At 35.9% G+C, this 12,752-nt stretch overlaps 1 long non-coding RNA gene across 4 annotated transcripts; it reads left to right on the top strand.

Moving 5' to 3' along the window:
• On the top strand, nucleotides 431-9,131 carry LOC109838049. 4 transcript variants are annotated; one of them, XR_002246554.1, is made up of 8 exons: nucleotides 431-639; nucleotides 6,732-6,844; nucleotides 6,934-7,113; nucleotides 7,238-7,511; nucleotides 7,614-7,860; nucleotides 8,013-8,100; nucleotides 8,193-8,285; nucleotides 8,369-9,131. It is a non-coding gene; the product is annotated as an uncharacterized LOC109838049 (long non-coding RNA). The 4 variants fall into 4 exon arrangements; XR_002246556.1 differs by having other exon boundaries at nucleotides 7,614-7,927; nucleotides 8,763-9,131; XR_002246553.1 differs by having other exon boundaries at nucleotides 7,614-7,927.

The raw sequence follows: 12,752 nt of genomic DNA, 5'->3' as shown, positions 1-12,752 counted from the left end.
GCTATTTTTTGGTAAATAAATATCATAAGTTGTTTAAAATTGGCCGTTACTATTTTCGACCATGTAAACATGAAATTTTTTACACTAACATGCTAATTTTATAATTTTCTAACCATTAATATTTTTTAAATTTATCATTAAATGTATCACAACTCTATTTTAAAATAGAATTAAGATAATTTTAAAAAAAGATTTTTTGTAGATTTAATAGCAAATATAACAATAATTGATAGTGAAAAAAAAGTCCAAAAATTATCATGCAAGATTCATATTCGGGTGAACACTTTCACGTTTCTATAATCGAGGACACAAACGTGCTAAATTCGTCAAACTCACACCGTTGGATCTAATGGACGGTATAGATTGAAGTGGAGAAATGTGAACGATTATACTCTAGGGCTTTAAATCTCAGCCGCTGCCCGCAGCTTCCAAGCCTTTCGTTTCTGTGGTGTCATCCAAAGTTCTTTGTTCTCTACAATCCCTCAAAGAACAAAATCATATTCTAGATTATTAATGAGAATTTGGCATGCAATTAGGGAGGATGGCTCTGTTCTTCTCCGCTACACTCTTGATGATGGATGATGTCGATGGTGATGAAATCAAGTTCTCGGATTGGGAGGTTTTGGAAATAATAAAAAGGTGATTTTTTTTTCTTTGTTATTCTAAGATTTGTCAGATTCCAGTCTATCAATTCATTATAAGGGATATGATATTATTTTTATTTGCATCTAATTACTGTTAGAATAGTATATACTGCCACCTTAATAATCTGTGGTTAATTTCCCGTTATTATGGCATGTTTATGACTTTGGTTGATGGATTCACATGTTCTCTTTTCCGTATTACTAGTTTTGAATTTTTTTTCCGTGGACGAACAAAGGGTGGTGACTCAAAGGAAAGAACAAAAGTTTATGTAAATCATTAGACGGAAGTTTTGAGTGTCTACACAATTTATAATTTACACATAAATGTGCAGAAACCGATTCGTTAATCAATGTGAATCGAGATGGATGTTTGGTTGCTTTATTCATTAGTTACTTGAAATTTGGTACTTGTTCAGGGAAGAAAAATACCCATCGATTGTTTACTATTGAAAAGATTTTTGAATGTTTTCAAGTCTGTTTTAACTTGTCCTCGAACTTCTACATTGAGTTTTTCACATTGTTTTGTGATTTTTATCATAACAATTATGTTGACCATCTTTGAATATTTTATCCAAATTCAAGTGCAAATTCTCAAAAATAAAATAAAATAAAATGGAAGCTAACATATAATTTATTAATATCAAATGAAAATAGAATGGAAGAATAGTTAGAAATGTCAGCTTTATGTAAGACGAAAATAAAACTATTATTCAAACATAAATTTATAGATAAGATAGAAGGAAGGATAATTTGAAGCTACTATATTATGGAAGAGTATTATACATTGGCCATTATTAATGTATAATAGCAAACGGATAATTTGAAGCTACTATATTATGGAAGAGTATTATACATTGGCCATTATTAATGTATAATAGCAAACATGTGTTTCTTATGATAATAATATTTGAAGAGTATTATACATTGGCCATTATTAATGTATAATAGCAAACATGTGTTTCTTATGATAATAATATTTCGTGACAAAGAAGAACTGGCTGTGATTTATGTCAGCTTTATGTAAGACCAAAATAAAGCTACTATTCAAACAAAAATTTGTTGATAAAATTGGGCAGGATAATTTGAAGCTACTGTTTGAATCCTCTCTTTGCTTCTCTACCGATCCATTTTGAGAGAGGATTCAACTTTGATAAACTTTTTGAGTTCCAGCCCATTGACATAGTTTTCACAATAGCCAGGATCGAGTCTATAATGATTAAAAAACCCAAGCTCGCCAACACTACACTAGTCAGAGAATTTTACGGTAGTTAGGATAGATCATAAGAGGATTCAGCCACTGTTGTTATTAGAGGAATTCCAATCGCTGTTACACCTAAACTCATTGAGAAGAGTTTAGGACTCCCTAGACCACCTAGAGGTTGCCCGAATTTCTTCCGAGCTTCTACTAAATTAGGGATAACCTCTTATAGATATAATGAGATGGAGTATCTTTTTATGACAGTACCGAGGGGTGAGACCCTAAACTCCGACTTACTTAAGAAAGAGCTCATTCTCTCAAACCTCTTTCGTAAGTTTGACTTATATCTGAGCTCCTCCTACTCCGTGATCACCACCCACGACCTCGTTCTACTATAGTGGATCGCCACCGGTCAACGCTTCGATGTAGTTAACGTTATCTTTAAGATACTAGCGAGTACGGTGACTAGCGCTAAGGAGTATCTAAGTCAGCAGCATAGGCAAAAGGTCCAGCTAGTCTATCCATTTCTTATCACTCTGATCTGTGAGTCGCTAGGTGTACCGGTGTATGCTACGGATAGTCTTGTGGCAGGGAGAGCACCACTGACCTCTGATACAGTGAAGAAGAGTATTGCCGCTATGGGTAAAAGGTCAGATGCGTCCACCTCTTTACATGCACCGGCACCTACTCAATCGACCCCACCTACACCATCTAGTGGACACCCCAGATGCTTACTGATCATCTCTATGCCCTCGAGACGGGGTTCCATCGGTTTCATACTTAGTACAGATCCGATCAGGCTCGTCTCGCAGCTCAGAGAGACCAATTTTGTCAATTTCAGAGTCAGTACAGTTTCGACCGCGCCTATATCACAGCTCAGATGGACCAGTTTCAGCAGTACCAGCACTACATAGCCTCGGCCCTTCATGAGATGCGATCAAGATCTACGCCGCCTCCATTTTTATCAGCCTCCATCCCTTCCTCCATCACAGCAAGACCCACCCCACCATCACCGCTACCACATCGTCAGCGTGCTACACATACAGAGGATGGGGAGGATATCGACAGTAGTGATACAAAGACTGAGAAGGAAAAGGATGAGGACGTGGATGTTACAGGAACTGATGATGAGGATGATGAATATGATGCGGAGGGTTCTAGCCTCTTGAAGAATAAATAGAAACTTACATTCAAGGAGGGTTCTAGCCTCTTTAAGGAAAATTTCCATCTTCATATATTTCTTTATCAACAACTATTGAAGAAAAGAAATTTATGAAAATGTGAGAAAAAATTGTATTAAATGCAATAAAATTATAAGTTTGATGGTTTTCTCAATCAAGATTAACCCTCATACAAAATTTTCCACACCCTCAAACTCTCACTCTCCACCTCTATTTATACACCAATACACCCAACCTTAATAATTAAAATACAATAAACACACATGACAACACTTTAAATAAAATAATCAACAACCCATAACAAAGCATTTTCGGCCGGATCGCACTATTGCGCACTATGCATCGATGCCAGCATCGATGGGGGCATCGATGCCAACCTTGCTCCTTCGCTGATTTTGCTAAATTTCATTTGTTTTCTAATTTTCTTGTCTTGGGCTTCCATAAAATGGAAAAAATTGAGAAGTGAGAAATTTGAGGGTTTTTACATGAAATAATATTTATTTGAGCTTTTATTCATTTACTTGCAAATTAAGATAAAAAATTATTATTAGCAGATATATTTATTCAATTAACTAGATAATGTGGGTATAAAAGTAAAATAAACTGTGTTTATCAGCCATTCAAATTTTCGATATTTCTTTTTATTTCTCATCAAACGAATGACATCTTTTTTTAGAAATCCTAGGACTGTTAGCATTTGGATTGCAAAACCAATAACAATAAGGTGGTCATCAAATTTCTCAGGAAAAATGCCTTCTCCCTTTTGGATTGCCCTGAGTGATAATAAGTGATAAAGGTGCACATTTTAGTAATTATTCATTTGAGGATTTGATGAGGAAATATTCAATTACTCACAAATTATCCACTTATCATCCACAAACAGCGGTAAAGTTAATGTCAATAATAACAAATCAAGCAAATTTTCGAAAAAACTGTGAATCAAAATAAAAAAAATTAGTTTGTGAAATTTAGTGATGATTTGTTGGCCTATAGAACAACATTTAAAACAAATGAGAAGTTGTGTTAAATGATGTAACATAAAGTAATAATCGTAAACAGGAATTTGCTTGTTGTTGAAAGTGTATCCTAAGTTGAACTGTAGCATTTTCTTCTTGCAAATACTCATCATGTTGAACTCTAGTATTGTTTTTTCCCCCTCTTAAGTTCTCGTGAACATAAATGCAAGCACCGGTTACATGCAACTTTACAGCTGAACACATCGATGAAGTACAAATATTGATTAAATTTGTGTCCTTATAAAAGTGATGATCCAGGTCACACAACCATTTAAATGAAGTGGATCACTAGGATAATAAGTTTCAAGTAGGACTCCCTTGATTCTCCTGGCCCAAGGAGCTAAAGAGAAGGGTGGAAGATGGTAAGACGGTAAGATTTTGTAAAGAAAATTGCAGACATAAGGTGATTCTAGAACTAAAATTTGAGAAACATAATTCAGATTGTGTTTTTCTGGACCCCAGTTCTTTAGGTTTTAACAACAGAAGATTATTTATTGTATTTAAATCTTGTTTCACCTTTAATTGTTATGTACAAAGCAATTTGATGCTAAACTTACATATGAGCAGGATACTATAACAATTTGATCCTAATCCTACATATGAGCAATGAGCATGATACTTGGTTTTAGAAAAGTATGATAAAGGTTAATCTTGCTTCTCAGTTTGCACTGAAGAAATAGGGATCCTTCACGTATGATATGTTATCTCTTCAACCCAATGAGATCAGGTCTGCAAGCAATATTTGTATGCAATATCATCTTTCATTTATATATATATATACTTTAAAAGCCAACTTGGTAGTGCAATGGCCTATCTTGCCCCTATTTTTTTTTTTCATCACACCTCGAAGATAGAGCCTCAACCACCCTTCACCAACTCCAATGTAGATGTAGGGACAAGATTATGCCATATCACTAGCAAGTTGCTTAGAGCAACTTAGTACCAAGTTTTTTCATTTTCTATATACTATATATAATTTATATATATATATTATATATATAGATATATATATATATATATATATATATATATATATATTATATATATATATATATATGGGTAATATGGATCTAAGGTGACACCTAGGTTTGCATCTAAGGAATGCACGATCTGAGCCGTTGGTTCAAAACCCCAAAATACCTCTGGGCTGTTGGTTCCAAAACAACTCCAAAGCGAAAAACCCTCCCCATTTTCAACGCTCCTTTAGATCGCATCTGCCATCAACCGGCCCCCTCCTCTCCCGCCCGAAATCGCATCCCATTTGCTCGCTGGACCTTGCGCCCCCAACTTAGCCCTGTCGCTTGCCGCCTCGCCCTCGCCCTCGCAGGAACCTCGCGGTCGCCATCAGCGATCTCCGAGCTCGTCATCTCGAGCTTGCCGTCGTCGCTCAGCTCGCCCTCACCACCCCCTCGCCCCGGCTCAGCCTCGGCCCTCGACATCCCCTTAACCTCGCCATCACTCTCGCAGTCGCCAACAGCCATCTCGAGCTTGTCATCTCGAGCTCGCCGTCGCCGCTCAGCCTCTCCCTCGCCATCCCCGCACCCCCGCTCAGCCTCGCCCTCGAGTTCATCACCTGAGCTCATCATCCTCGTCATCAGCCCTCCGCCCTCAGCCCTCGAGTTCATCACCTGAGCTCATCATCTCGAGCCCGCCCTTAGCCCTTGAGCTCGTCGCCATCGAGTTCAGCACACTTTACCGCCGTCGAGCTCGCCCACCTCGCATTCGAGCTCAGCCCTCAGGTCCATTGCCGATTCACCGCCGCCGGAGCTCGCTTCGACCTCTTCACCAGCCCTCATGGCTTCCAACAAATTGAAAGCGTCGACGTCTTCGATTTCTTCAAAATCAAAAAGTCTTCCTCTTCTAAATGCAATAATCCTCCAACTTCATAAGTAAAATTTTTCATGATGTTCTTATGCATGTTACTACCTAATAATTTGCACTTGTAAAATTTATTGTGATTATTGTCATATCAAGTATCTATTTTAGGTATAATATTTGTGTTAATATGCGTCTTAATTTGCTGAAATATATTTAATTTTTAACCCATTCTGAATTATAATTCTCTTGTAGGGCTATGATAACACAATTGAGAAATCCGTTCAATTTGGATTATTTTCGAGATTTAATTGATAAACGTATAGTATTGGATGAAAGACACATAAAAGCCCTCGAGACGACACCTTTTCACAACTTTCTCAAGATACCCACATCCTTGAGCAATGAGCAAATAGCAATTGATTGATTGATTCAAAATTTTAATTCAGATAAACGCTCATTTATGATTAGGAATAAAAGTTGTGTGTTTGGTATAGATGATATTCACCGAATTATCGGTTTGCCAAAGGAGGGAATTTCGATAAAAATGAGTGGGACAACGGATTATACAATCTACACCTAATTTGTAAAGAATTATAAGACACTCAAGGAGAAGAAGAGTACTAGCTCTAAAGGCAAGAAGAAAGCCGATGAGGAAAAGAAGGCGGTGATTTGGGGGAAGCGCGATAGAATGACCGAGATGATTGTAGATATGAATAATAAAGACCCTATAATATGTGTGAAACTTATTGTGGCTTTCATTATCGTCTTCATATTATGCCCGCGGACATGTAAGACACTAAGACATGTCCCTTGTTAGTGTTTAGATATGCGGATCAATTATCAATTTTGAATAAATATAATTGGTGTCGTGCAGTGTTTATTTTTCTTTGCAAAGAGATGGATAAAGCAAAGAAGTCTCTTAGTATGAGAGGATTAGGTCAACGCTCAAATGCTGGGTACATGGGTGGTTTTTCCTCCGTTTTACTGGTGAGTTACATGAACATTACTTTGTATAACTTCATTTTGATAATGATTATTGTTTATGCACATGCTAATGTATAGTTTCTTTTTTGTAGGTTGGGTTTTATGAAAAAGTGGGGGAATTAGAGTATACTACAGATATTGAAAGGTTACCGCCACTCTTTTGTGTGAAGAATACCGGAAAGTGGATGAGGACTATACTATGAACAAATTATATAGAAATCCCGAAGTTTCTAACGGATATTGGCCAAGAGAATACTCCTCTTATTCATAGGGTATCGGCAGAAGTATTTCTACATATCTTTGTTCTAATAGTTCATTATTTTATCTCCTTTTTTTAGTATATATATATGCAACTATAGTATAAGTACTAATACTTGTATATTTTTTGTCTTATAGGAATCAAGGAAAACTGAATTAATTGCCTTAATTGCGGAGAAGACGTACGAGTTGAATGAGCTCACTACCGAATTACGAGAATTAGAAGAGCGTAGTGCTAGATGCATAAATAAAAACAAGGAGAAAGAGGGTAACGGAATGTAAATGCAGAAAATAAAAGCGAGGAGGACAAGGAAGCTAATGAATATGAGAATTTGGAAGAAAATGGGGAAGCCGATATTGATGATGACTTTGTGATGAGCCCAAGAGGCACGAAAATTTTAGAAGATGCTCGGTGAGTTTAGATTTTTCCAATTCTCTTGAAATGTTACTTTTTATACTTTTCGTATAATTCTTGTGTAACTCTTTGTTAATTATATGTATTTCAATTCTATAGAGATGTTTCTCAAAAAGAGGAATGTAGTAATGAGAGTAAGAGAGAAACTACATCTATCAAACGGGCTGTCAGAAAGAGGAAGAAGAATGATGGACCCTCTGTTACTTCACCTTATTTGCGTCTAGATCAGCCAAAAGCAGGCACAAAGAAGAAACGTGTCATCCAGATTTTGGATAGTCCTGAGGGGACTACTAAAAAAAGCACAAAAATGAAGAAGGCTTCATACCTACATCTCTTGACTATCCAGGTAAAGCACTAGTCTATGATTATGAGGACAAATTAATAGTGAACTTTCTACAATCGAAAATGTCCAGGTAATTGTTAATGACTTATTCTAATAATAATCTTTAAATTTACTTATTTTTAGTCGCAATTTTCTCATCATGTACTTGCATATAGTGATACGTTCATTTGGAAGTGTGCCGAAGCAAGCATATCTCGCTTAGATGCTTATAAACTATTAGCATGAGGTGAACTCTGTGACGATGTAGGTTCTAAACAATTGTGTTATGGTTTGGTTGGTGTTGTATATATTTAGCTTATATTAAACATTTTATTCATTCATGGTAAATTTTGTAGGTGATCGATGCTTTTGTTATTTGGCTTTGTCATAAGATTGAAGCAACTAAAAGTTATGATTGAAAGATACATGTCACAATACCTTGGCTTACAGTAAGTATATCCTTGTTTTTTCATTGGTTGGTGGTTTTTATTATTATGTTACCCTACGATGTTCACATTGATACATATTTTAGCAAGCATTTCTGGAAGGAAATCTTAAAATGGTGGCAAAACGAATGAAGGAAAATGTTTCTCAGCAGAAGTTTTTGGAGTGTGAAAGAATTCTGATCCCGATTGTTAGCTCCGGACATTGGCACATGGTAGAGTTAGTCAGAGAGGAGGAAAAAATTCTATCACTACTCCTCAATCAACCCCTCTGTTTATACTACCGATGCTGCGAAATTTAGAAATAAGTTTATGAGTTTCATAGAGAGTAATTGGACATTGGGGAAATTGGAGTATCATGTTCTGTGTTAGTTGTCGTGCCACAACAAGAACTATAAGTGTTTCATGCATTTCTAATGTAATTCTTCATTTTTTTTCTCAAAGTCATTTTTAATATCGTACTTTTTTTTTCCCTAAATGCAGAACCTTAGATTGTGGGATCTTTATGATTGAATTCATTAACAGCATTGTCGAAAAGCGATCAATAACAATTTCAGAAGGAGATTGTGCAAACTACAGAGCAAAGTTTTGTGCAGCTCTCTTGTATGCACGAGATTCACCATTTTTGTAAATATTATTTTAATTTTCTCCTTGGTGGTGGTTGTGTATGCAATATGTGGATGATATTATGTGGATGATATTTTGTGGATAAGTGGAAGTAACATGATGTTCATTGTAAATGTTGTTTATTTGGTACACTCATTTGATATTATGTGGCTGATGTTTTGTAACTTATTGTTCTAGAGAAATATTTGTACCAACTTATTCTAGTTTTGTAACTCATTATTGTTTCGTACCTCATTTTCAGTGCAAAAAGTTATACCCACTTATTCAAGTTTTGTACCCACTTATTTAATTTTTGTACCCACTTATTTAGGTTTCGTACCTCATTGTTCTGGAATCAAGTTTTTGTACCTATTTATTCAAGTTTTATACCCACTTATTCAAGTTTTGTATCCACTTATGCACGTTTTGTACTTCGTTGTTCTGTAAAAAAGTTTTGAACCTACTTAATCAAGTTTTGTACACACTTATTCAATTTTTGTACCCACTTATTCAGGTTTTGTACCTCATTGTTCTGGAATCAAGTTTTTGTACCCACTTATTCAAGTTTTGTACCCACTTATACACGTTTTGTACATCATTGTTCTGGAAAAAAAATTTGTACCCACTTATTTCAGTTTTATATCCACTTATTCAAGTTTTGTACCTATTTATGCACGTTTTGTACCTCATTATTCTGGAAAAATGTTTTGTATCCACTTATTCAAGTTTTGTACTCACTTATTCAGGTTTTGTACACACTTATGCACGTTTTGTACCTCATTGTTCTGGAATCAAGTTTTTTTACCAACTTATTCAAGTTTTGTACCCACTTATTCAAGTTTTGTATCCAATTATGCATGTTTTATACCTCATTGTTCTGGAAAAAAGTTTTGTACCAATTTATTCAAGTTTTGTACCCATTTATGCACGTTCTGTACCTCATTGTTCTTGGAAAAAGTTTTGTACCCACTTATTCAAGTTGTGTACCTACTTATGTACGTTTTGTACCTCATTGTTCTGGAAAAATATTTTGTACCCACTTATTCAGGTTTTGTACCCACTTATTCAGGTTTTGTACAAACTTATGCACGTTTTGTACCTCATTGTTCTGAAATCAAGTTTTTGTACCCACTTATTCATGTTTTGTACCCACTTATTCAAGTTTTGTACACACTTATGCATGTTTTGTACCTCATTGTTCTGTAAAAAAGTTTTGTACCCACTTAATCAAGTTTTGTACTCATTTATGCACGTTTTGTACCTCATTGTTCTGAAAAAAAATGGTACCTCATTATTCAAGTTTTGTACCCACTTATTCAAGTTTTTGTACCCACTTATTCAAGTTTTATACTCACTTATTCAAGTTTTGTACCTACTTATGCACGTTTTGTACCTCATTGTTTTGGAAAAATGTTTTGTACCTCAAATCTCGCACAAGAGCACTTAATTCTTTTTTTCTTTGGATGCATCGAAAACAATATGATGCTTTACTATCTTCTTGCTTTAAGCCTCGCTATCTATATTCCAAATGGCATAAGTAGCACTTGTGCCGTCCTTTGACAACCTTTCATGAAGCATGGAGTTACTGTCCTTAAGTTTTTTTCTGGAAGATAGTAAACATATTCTTTGTGTAATTCTCCTTAGCTTGTTTTTCAATGGGATGTTCAATTATCAATGTAGGAATTGAGTTTGTGGACTTAAAATCTTGCTCAAGTTCAGTAGCTCGTCGAGCTCCTACAACATTATCATATTGCTTAACGAACTCATGTAACTCGGTATTTGCATTCACAAAATGATCAAAAAAAAGCATTAATTCCCTCACTCCGCTAAGTAGATATCATTCCTGCAGTAAAAGTGTCTTTAAGATACACTGGAGCCCATTGATCTCGATAATTGTATAAATTTACTAACCAACTCTTTTTATATGCACCATATTTGTCTCTCATTTCTTTCCAACGCTTTTCAAATTTTTCTTCTGATTTGCTCAAATACTATTTGTTGTACTTTATAGAAACATCCTCATCATAATCATTATGCATTGATTGAAGATTTTGTAAGGCATTCCTATGAAGGTGCCAATAACAAAAGCGATGGTGAGTTTGAGGAAAAACATTGTGAATTACACCACACATAGCTTTATCTTGATCAGTGATGATTGTTAATGGTGCTATACCCGACATACATTTTAACCATTGGCTAAATAACCATATAAATGTCTCCTCCGTTTCATCGGCCAATAACGTACACCCAAACAGAGTAGATTGTCGATGATGGTTAACGCCCATAAATGGTGCAAACGACAATTTTAAATTGTTCGTTCTATACATAACATCAAAGCAAACAACATCTCCAAATTGCAAGTAAGAAGTCCTCGCCTTACCATCCATCCAAAAAACACTTCTCATCGTCCCATTATTTTCTAAATCCAGTGCAAAGTAAAATTAATGATAAGATACCTTTTTCTTTTGAAATTGACGAACTATGTTCACGCACTCATGGACGACATTGTTTCTTCGTTTAATTCTAAGATGATATTGGAATTCTTGTTGAGTGAGAGAGCCTTGTTCATTTCCATGAGCAACGTCTAAAACCTTACAAATGGTAGAAGGCCGTAAACCTTGATTGTCAAGAGTATCTATCAACCTTCTTGTCGATTGAGATCGATGAAGTGTCCGATGTGAGTAGTGTTTCTTTACCCGATTTGGGGTGGTTAATGGATGACCATTATGATTAATGTTTAAATTTCGGATCACCCATTTTTCAGTGTTTCTATCAAGTCCAATAACCATCCTTGCGTTGCATCCACATCTTGTATCTGACTTTCGAATTACATTCCAACTATCTTCTCTTTTATCTTTTAAAAATTTAAAGTCTTCTTTGTCACATACAAAGATTCTAAATATGATTGCATCTTTCTTTCTCGACCAAGTTGTATGACCCTTGCAAACACCAAATCCCTTAAGTCTGGCATATACATTGTAGAAATTGTAACATTCCTCATGGGTAGAGAACTCCATTCCGATATATGGATCAATAACAGAATTACCTTCACCATTTTCAACGTCAATAGGCTCATCAACATTCTTCTCATGCTCGGATGCCTGTAAAAATAAAGAAACAAAACTTATAAAACTCATTCTAAAAGACAATAGGTAATATGGTATATGTTATTAGTTACTAGTACACTATAAACAATAAGATATTATCACATGAGAGAAAAAACTTGTTGTAGATAGTAGATCATGGTCCTCGCCTTCAAGACTAATGGCTATAAGTTTGTTTTCATCTTCATCCATTATTGTATCACGTGAGAGAATTGTTAGAGTGTCCATACAAGCTATCAAATTATCACATATAAGAAGTTCAAAATCTTGAGAAAATCGTCATCAAGTTGATCTTTCAATTTCACTAAACAAATTCATTACGATAGTTCAAACCAAATTTAAAGTTCATATACAATTTAACAATAAACCTATCCCAAATGATCATATTCATAATTCATATCCCAAATTCAATAAGAATTACAAGTTAAAAATTCCATAACTATCATTGAGGGCGTTGCGGAGACCTGAGGGCTGAACTCAACGTGGACGAGCTTGACGACGGCGAAGTGGGCTGAGCTCGACGGCGATGAGGTCGAGGGCTGAGGGCGGGCTGAGCTAGAATGTGAGGGCTTTGTGGCGACGGCGAATTCGAGATGATGAGCTCGCGGGCTCGAGATGACGAGTTCCAGCGGCGTGGCTAATGACGAGGATGATGAGCTCAGGTGATGAACTCATGGGCGAGGCTGAGCGGGGATGGCGAGGGAGAGGCTGAGTGGCGACGGCGAGCTCGAGATGACGAGCTCGAGATGGTTGTTAGAGACCG

The sequence above is a fragment of the Asparagus officinalis genome, chromosome 4 (assembly GCF_001876935.1).
Source record: "Asparagus officinalis chromosome 4, Aspof.V1, whole genome shotgun sequence".
Lineage (NCBI taxonomy): Eukaryota > Viridiplantae > Streptophyta > Magnoliopsida > Asparagales > Asparagaceae > Asparagus > Asparagus officinalis.
The sequence above is the reverse complement of the archived record's forward strand: the minus strand, read 5'-3'. Positions and strand labels throughout refer to the sequence as shown.